Source organism: Bidens hawaiensis, unplaced genomic scaffold, assembly GCF_021521415.1.
Source record: "Bidens hawaiensis isolate Kalapana, Puna unplaced genomic scaffold, B.hawaiensis_p1.1 tig00019817_1, whole genome shotgun sequence".
Taxonomy (NCBI): domain Eukaryota; kingdom Viridiplantae; phylum Streptophyta; class Magnoliopsida; order Asterales; family Asteraceae; genus Bidens; species Bidens hawaiensis.
The window spans coordinates 161,726-171,442 of NW_027493015.1; the positions used below are offsets into that span (position 1 = coordinate 161,726).

The window sequence follows — 9,717 nt, forward strand, 5'->3', positions numbered from 1 at the left end:
ATACTTTTCCACTCGAGTTTTAAAACATTATAAGAAAAAATAAAAATAAAAATATAATTTATAAATTCTCTAGTTTATAAATTGATGTTAAAAGTTGTATTTTTTTTTGTTATTTATAAATCAATATATGTAAAAAATAAAAAAATTTCGAGCTCGGCTCGAGCTTGACATGCGCCCATCTCGAGGTTGAATTTTTCAGTTCGATAAAGTTAACTAGCCATCTCGTTTAAGTCGAGCTTGGGCCTGAGCTCGGCTCGACTCGACTACAACCCTACAAACATTATCAAGGAGAAAGCTCACCATTGTGGGAAAACCTTAAGTCAACTTTCGAACCTTAAACCTCACATATATCTAAGCCTTAACCATCACCCCAATGTTGTTTGACTAGAGGCTAATTGCAAGCAAAGGTCGCAAAAATCGTTTGGCCGACCCTATGCGACCGACTGAGAGTTGGGTGTACTCGCAGTACTCAGAGAGTACTCGAACATTTCAAATATAAAGGAATTATATCTTGGATGCTATATATATGTCAAATATCATAAGTTTATTAATATTAGTAACAAATTACGTGAATATTAATATAAACAAAACAAATACATCTATATATACTAATTTGTTTAAAAAATGCAAATCATTAATTAAAAAAATTGATATGTATTCTTTAATATTACAGAAGTACGAATTATTTTTTTGGTCAAAATCGACCTACGTTACTTAGTTGGTCGTTTAAAAAATAATAATCGATTTTCTATTAATACTTTTTATAGTTATTTGAATTACTCTTCTAGTGTAATTATACTTTTTAATTTCTTTCTGCTGAGTTAAAATTTATTTTCTAATGTAATCAACTTCGAGGCTAAAGTTTCCCTCCTGGTATAATTTGGCTTTTTTAAATTTCCCTCTTAAACGAAATAAATTGGCTTGTTTCCTGCCCCAAAAGCTATTAGGGACTCCACAACCGTAATCGGAGCCTAGCCCTCGAACCGGCACCACCACTAGCATGCCACAATTGCTCCTCACCATTCGACCCAATTAACCCTAAGCCTTTGCATGCAGTAAGTTTTTATGAGTCTCCTTAGTTTTTCTTCTCCATATTTATTCAATTAATTTGTTTTATCACTGTAACCAAGAATCCAATTACCATTGAGTTTTCAATTATTTATCGGATTTGTTTACATATTAGCATCAAGATTAAGTTTTTATATAGGGATTGTAACTTGACACCACTAAATTGACCTGCAGCTCTCTATTTTAGAACAAAAGGAAGTCCAATTCTTTGCTTAGCTTGTTTGTTATCCACTGTTCCTCATCCTCAAAAAGTAAGTTCTGAATAGCATTGTGTTACCGTCCAGTATAATACGGTCAGTTTCCGGTGTAACCCACAAACGAAACCATTCACTATGGTATATAAATTTTGAAACCGACCATAAACTAAAAGCAAAAAAAACAAACGGGAAACCAAACCGATGATCGATTTGGACAGTTTCACGGTTTTAAACCGAAGCATTTACAGCCCTAATGTTATATGAAATCAAACTAAACTGAACAGAAGGATGTTTTTCAGAGAGACTCAATCAGTGAGGCCATCAAAGTTGAGAATATCATGAGGTAACTTTTATTTTCTTTTTTTTTTCATGTTTTTATTAAATGCAGCTCAGAAATTTTTATAATTTTTTTGTGCTTCACAATCAATTGTTGATAGTGTAATACGAGTTGGATTTGGAACACATTAGTTTTATATTATTTTCTTCACAATCAAGTGCACATAGAGTTTCACAAGCTCAAATGTAATATTTTTATCTTATTAATTTATACTTTTGTGAAATTTATAGAAATTTGGTTGTTTATAATGGATGAAAATGAAAAGGAAATGGAAAGCAAGTGCAGTGGCTATTTGTGCTTTAAAGCCTCGTGGCCCAGAACATTCATGACTCCTGTTGGTGATCATGAAAAACACGACACAGGGGGGTCATGAAAGATCTGAAACAACTTACTTTAGCGTGTTCGCCGTGTTTTATTTTAGCGGTGATGGCTAAAGTAGGTTATTTTGTTTTATATTTCTATATTATTTTTACTTTTAGTAGTTAACGACACCCAAATAAAGAACCATTATGTATTGTTTCATTTGTTTCAGAGACAAGGATAGATACTGTAAGCTCACTAGAAGAGTAGATGATGTAATTAATGTCAGGTAAGTTTACAATCTTATTCATTAATAAATCTAAAACTGTCATATAATACAGTTTGTTTACAATTTTTAACATAAACAGTGGACACTGTATTGGCAAAACAGAAGTTGAATCAGCACTACGTATAAATTTTAGGGAAATTAGGGTCTGGATTCAACTGAATCACGTATTATTGCTAGCATTGCCTGAATTTGAAGATTTGTACACGGAATGTTTTTGATGATTTAAATTTAGGCAATAGGATGCGTGTAAATTCTCTAATTTATCAATTCAAATGATATACAAATGCAAAAGGGGCTTAATTTCTCCTTTTAAATTATTGCAACATTAATGGTTGATTAATATTATTATTTCTTGGATTTATATATGCAGAGAAGATTATGAAAGTTCTTTATGAGCCAAATTGTGAAATCTTCAAATACTCATTGTTTGTTGTTTTCTGTAATTGTACTACCACTGAAGTAGCTGCGCAATATTTTTACTGGTATGTTCTGATTAATTATTTCACCTTTTCAGCTACGCAAATATTAATAGTTGTAAGCATGCGTGTGTTGACCTCACTGGGGTGTCCCGTTGGTGGGGCTGAGAGACAGTGGCTTCGTACCGGGACAGGCGGTTTTGAGAGCGGAGTCTAGGAAGGTTGCTAAGCATGAGACATCGTGTTTGGAGAATCAGCACGTGTTCATTCCATTTGCCTTTGACACTTTTGGATCCCTAGCTTCCGAGGCGGTTCGCTTCTTGGAGCGGGTGCAGAAGGTGGTCCACAGTGACTCGCAGAGCCCGAGGAACCAAGGATTTGTATTTAGTAGAATAGGCTTTGCGATTCAAAAGGGGATAGCGGCGCAGCTTGTTGCTCGCTTACCCATTATTCAGATGTAGTTCGGTTTGTGTTATATATAAAAAGATCAATATTTTCTCTTAAAAATGTATTTTTTTTGTTATATGATGCTTTATTATTATTATTATTATTATTATTATTATTATTGCAGACTGGTAAAAAAGCATGGGAACATGTTTCTCCTATTTGCACACGGTGTTGTATCAAATATCAATACGTGGTTAACATTCTATACGTTTCCAACTGTACTGGTATTAACTTATTATTAAAACTATTTATATGTTTTTTAGATACATTAGCTTTCCCATTCAAACCTTAGTCAAATGGGCCAACATACCGGTAATGTGAGTTTTAAAAGTAGATTTTTTTATGAACTTAACTTGTTTTATTAATATTATTATTTTTATTTTTAGTCTTTTATATTAATGCTAAGTAATTTGATCTTGTAATATAAATTTTTATGCAGATTTGGGGAACCTTGATTTTGCAAAAGAACTACGAAGGGCATGATGATGGCTTGACATATATCAAGAGAAGCTTTCGAGCAAAGGTTTATAATAGTGAAATTCTCACCAAAAAGAATGTTTAGACTCACCATGTAAACATTTGTAATATATTTCGGATTGAAATTATTATTGAACTTATAATATTATGATGTATACATTTACAATTTTATTGAACCATTATCTTATATTTTATATTGTAAATCGTGTGACTTTTGTGGTAAACTTATGTGTCATTAAAAATAGTATATATATTTAAATCGAAACAACTTTACCGACACAAAATTTGTGCCACAAAATTTTATTTTTTAATTGTGGCAAAAAAAAGTGCCACTAAAACTAGAATGGATATGTAGCTCGGATTAGTTTTTAAAAGCATAAAAATAGTGCCACTAAAGTCTTTTTTCATATTGTGGCAGAAAAAAAAGTGACACTAAAAGCTTAAAAACTTTGTGTGGCAGATCGAAAAAGTGCCACTAAAAGGCTTTAGCGTCACCGCTTCTAGTGGCACTTTTTATGTGTCGCACATTCTTTTATGGGTCTTTTGTGGCACTTTTTTGTCTTTTAGTGGTACTTTTTGAATGTCACTATATGACATTTTTTTTGTAGTGAATGGAATAAGTTTGAGGTAAAAAGAAATGAATAGGAGGGTGTATAAAAATAAAATAAAATGAAGTTGAGATTTTTGATTGTGAATCCTAGAGTTAGTGAGGAGAAGATGTTAGTGTTAGATAAAATATAAAACTTGGTATATAAATAACAAAACCGAAAACATGGTTCGTTGGCCTAGCAAACGAGCACTATAATTCAACCATCCCAGTTAAGTAAATCACCTTCGATTCTTGGAATCTTTTTGTCAAATGGTCGTTTTATAATGTATCGTTTACTATGATGGCTACAAACCCGATATAAATGCAACCTTTAAGGGATATGAAACAACGGGATCCAAGTTAAGCTTGTGATCCATAAAACACAATGAAAATATACTTTTTGCGTTTTAAGGTAAGGATACCTTTGAAATACTATGAAAGTGTGTGTATGTGAACATTTATGATATTGGTGAATTTTAAACAAGTTATAAATAAACATGCGAAATGAACAATCAAAATAGAGTAAACACGTATAAGCGCACGTATAGGACCCTAAAGCATAACAATACTAGGTCGTTACGTCTAACCACCTATCCTATTGTCATGGCTCTGACACCAATATGTCACACCCCGACCAAAGGCGGCGGAACATGCCGGGATGCGACGGATTGCCCATAAGCGCATGACACTATTTAAAGCGACAATATTTAACAAACTCATTTCAATTCACAACATAACAATATTCATAAGACGAATATAACAAAATATAGCAAATCATATATTGTTCATTTTGCTAATATCCTAAAGGTATTTGTGACGTTTTCTTCAAGCTCCATAATCAACCTAAATGCAAACATGTAACATTTCATAAAATAAAGTTTATCAACACAAAGGTTGGTGAGCAATTTGTAGTTTTGAACATATATGTATATAATAAGAAATGTCCACAATCTTGTATACGAAACAATAAATAGTAGCAATAATTTAGATAAAAAAGATGAGATCGCTAATAGAAATACGTTAGCGAAACCTTGCTATGAGGGGATGCCAAATAGTCTAGGATTTATAGTTATCGTTAATAAGAATACATTAACGAAACCTTGCTATAAGGGGATGCAAATAGTCTAGGATTTATAGATCAACCAACCAAAAGAGGTAAACACATAAAAATACAAGCATGTACACATAGAACACCAAATCGAGCATTTATTTAAGTAAAGTATACAATATAACCACTTGTTTACGGGAGCACATAGAGGCTTGCCCTCCCATGCACTTACGTTATGCCACTTGTTAATGAAGGCACGTAGAGGCTTGTCCTCCCACGTACTCTCATCATGCCACTTCAATAACGAAGGCACGCATAGGCTTACCCTACCACGTACAATCGTCATGCCACTAACACCCTTAGTAGACCCCTTACCACTTCTACCACACTTTATTCTACTTGTCTACACACACTTCCTATCAGCTCATCATTTACAAAATAAACAAGTTACATCATAACATTGATACATACTAATAACCACTTAACAATCATGCTCCTTTGCGATACGTGCAATATCCGATGATAGTTCACGCACAGTCAAGAATTCATAAATAACTTGTATATCCTCTATAGCATACACTTACCACTTAAGGTAAGTGTATTCACACTTCACATCGAGTATGCACACAGCCCCGAAAACATAACAAGGAAATGTGACTATAAACTCACCTGGATTCGGTTACGTCTTCCGTTAATAGTTATCCTTTTCTTGAGCTGTGCGCGATTAACTGTTTAATAAAATGCAATATTAAATACCGCTCTAGTCATTCTCATTGCTACTTAATTAGGCTTACGCGTCTAAGCCGGTTTACTTCATTAAATCTTTACCCGGTTAGTTATTCGTTACTCGTTAACCTTTAAAGGTATCTTTCATAAATTATCAAAGTCCAAGGGCTATTATGTAATTATATCATTCTTTTCTAAGTCCAAGGATCATTCTATAATTCTGCCAAACTTCTGGTTCGTTATACAGCCCTTAACGAATGGGGGTTTTTAACGAAACCCATTCGTTATAACGAACTGACTATAATAACGAACTGGTCATCATAACGAACTGGACCTTAACGAGATTAGTGTTAAATCCCGATAATAAAAGAACATGTTTTGTCCACACTATCATCGTATTACTATGTGGCCCTAACTAGCCCACATAAAAAACACATCATCTTTTACCTTTATTATTGTTATTACCTGCAATTCTCTTAACCAATTAACAAAAACCCTAATCTATATAGTTTGGTTTTATTTGACTAATTGCAGTTGACATCACATAAACGCCGGTAAGGTAATTAAATTGGGTTTCTTTAATTTTATTTTTAGTTAAATTGCTTCAAGGGTTGAGTCGTGTTACTTTAATTTGGTTGATTCATTTGTATTTTATATTTCTACCTATACCATGAGTAGCTTTAGAAATCTATATTGGATTGGAGGACTATCTAAGTTATTTAAGCAACGTTGAGTTGTTAAAACCAAAATGTTGTTCTTTTTAACTGCTTGTTCTTACCCGAACCTAGGGGTAAGTAATTCAATTACGTTTATTAAAGTAACATAACTAAAAAAAATACAAAATTTACCGACCAATATGGTGTCACCAAGTTATTAACTATATCTAGTAAAATAAAATAATAAGAACATGTTACGAGATTAGTGTTAAAACCCAATAACAAAATAACATGTTTGGTCCACACTATCATCGTATTATTATGTGGCCCTAACTAGCCCACATAAAAAAACACATTGTCCTTTATTATTATTATTATTATTATCACCTGGAATTCTCCGAAACAATTAACAAGAACCCTAATCTATATAGTTCAGTTGTAGTTGACTAATTGCAGCTGACATCACATAAACGTCGGTAAGGTAATTAAATTGGGTTTCTTTAATTTGATTGTTAGTTAAATTGCTTCAAGTGTTGAATTCTGTTACTTTAATTTGGTTGATTCATTTGTATTTTATATTTTTACCTATAACATGAGTAACTTTAGAAATCTATATTGGATTGGGGGACTATCTAAGTTATTTAAGCAACGTTGAGTTGTTAAAACCAAAATCTTGTTCTTTTTAACTGCTTGTTCTTACCCGAACCTAGGGTAAGTAATTTAATTACATTTATTAAAGTAACAGAACTAAAAAAATACAAAATTTACCGACCAATATGGTGTCACCGAGTTGTTAACTATATCTAGTAAAATAAAATAATAAGAACATGTTACGAGATTAGTGTTAAAGCCCAATAACAAAAGAACATGTTTGGTCCACACTATTATCGTATTATTATGTGGCCCTAACTAGCCCACATAAAAAAACACATTGTCCTTTACCTTTATTATTATTATTATTATTATTATTATTATTATTATTATTACCTGCAATTCTCCGAAACAATTAACAAAAACCCTAATCTATATAGTTCGGTTGTATTTGACTAATTGCAAATTAAATTGGGTTTCTTTAATTTGATTGTTAGTTAAATTACTTCAAGGGTTGAATTCTGTTACTTTAATTTGGTTGATTCATTTGTATTTTTTATTTTTACCAATAACATGAGTAGCTTTAGAAATTTATATTGGATGTGTGGACTATATGAGTTATTCAAGCAACCTTGACTTTTTAGAACCAAAATCTTGTTTTTTTTAACTGCTTGTTCTGACTCGAACCTAGGGGTGAGTTATTCAATTACGTTTATTATAGTAGCAGAACTAAAAAAAATACAAAATTTACTGACCAATACGATGTCACCAAGTTGTTAACTATATCTAGTAAAATAAAATAATAAGAACATGTAACGAGATTAGTGTTAAAGCCCAATAATAAAAGAACATGTTTGGTCCACACTATCATCGTATTACTATGTGGCCCTAACTAGCCCAATAAAAAAAACACATCATCTTTTACCTTTATTATTGTTATTACCTGCAATTCTCTTAACCAATTAACAAAAACCCTAATCTATATAGTTCGGTTTTATTTGACTAATTGCAGTTGACATCACATAAACGCCGGTAAGGTAATTAAATTGGGTTTCTTTAATTTTATTGTTAGTTAATTGCTTCAAGGGTTGAGTCCTGTTACTTTAATTTGGTTGATTCATTTGTATTTTATACTTTTATCGATAACATGACATGAGTAGCTTTAGAAATCTATATTGGATTGGTGGACTGTCTGAGTTATTCAAGCAACCTTGACTTCTTAAAACCAAAATCTTGTTTTTTTTAACTGCTTGTTATGACCCGAACCTAGGGCTGAGTTGTTCAATTACGTTTATTATAGTAACAGAATTAAAAAAAATACAAAATTTACCGACCAATACGTTATCACCAAGTTGTAAATTATATTTAATAAAATTAAATAATAAGAACATGTAATGAGATTAGTGTTAAAGCCCAATAACAAAAGAACATGTTTGATCCACACTATCATCGTATTACTATGTGGCCCTAACTTGCCTACATAAAAAAAACACATCGTCCTTTACCTTTATTATTGTTATTACCTGCAATTCTCCTAACCAATTAACAAAAACCCTAATCTATATAGTTCGGTTTTATTTGACTATTTGAGTTGACATCACATAAACGCCGGTAAGGTAATTGAATTGGGTTTCTTTAATTTGATTGTTAGTTAAATTGCATTAGCTTCATTTTCTTGTAGTGTTGCTTCAAGGGTTGAGTCATGTTACTTTAATTTGGTTGATTCATTTGTATCTTATATTTTTACCGATAACATGAGTAGCTTTAGAAATTTATATTGGATTGGTGGACTTTTTGAGTTATTCAAGCAACCTTGAGTTCTTAAAACCAAAATCTTGTTTTTTTAACTGCTTGTTATGACCTAAACCTAGGGTGTGCAAAAAAGCCGAAAATCGAAACGTATCCATAACCAAAAAAAACCGATCTGAACTGTGAATTCGGTTTTCGGATTGTTTTTTTTTTTTTGAATTTTGGTTTGTTCGGTTTATTTGGATAACCGATTAAATAATTATCTATGTATATATGAAATATGGATCAAGGCCATAGTTATCAAATGCGTTAGACGCTCTCAAGGCGCATAAGTCTCGTCTATGGCCTAGGCACAAGACGCAAAAGAGCGAGGGCCTAGAGGAAAAATAAGCGCACTTAAAAAAACATTATATATAATGTATATGAATAACAATATTATTCTTCAAATAAAATTAACAAAAGCTATTAATTTATTATATAACATTTAATATCATCTAATTAGTACCAAAAGTTCTAAACTAGTCAAGATTCAAATATGATTTCAAAACTTGATTAACAAAATGTATCAACATAATGTTTTTGACTTCTCCTAGATCTAAGTTTCAATTGCAACCATTGCGTTTCTTTTGCTCGGCTTTTATGTTCTCATATTCATGGCATAGACAAGGCCGAAGCACTCGCCTAGGAACAAGTAGCGCATTTGTTTAGCCTCACTTCATTTGAGCCCAATTATCAAGATTCATCTCCCAGGCTAAACACAAATACACATTCTGCACACATCTTAAGAAATTAGGGTTTCATCTCACGCTTCTAAATCGATTTCCGGC

The 9,717-nt window shown here is 32.1% G+C and overlaps 1 long non-coding RNA gene across 1 annotated transcript; it reads left to right on the forward strand.

The window, feature by feature from the left end:
- Positions 1 to 982: 982 nt before the first annotated feature.
- LOC143559397 (uncharacterized) lies at positions 983 to 4,135 on the forward strand. Its single transcript, XR_013139933.1, has 3 exons — positions 983 to 1,319; positions 1,565 to 2,673; positions 3,179 to 4,135. It is a non-coding gene; the product is annotated as an uncharacterized LOC143559397 (long non-coding RNA).
- The last annotated feature ends 5,582 nt before the right edge of the window (positions 4,136 to 9,717 follow it).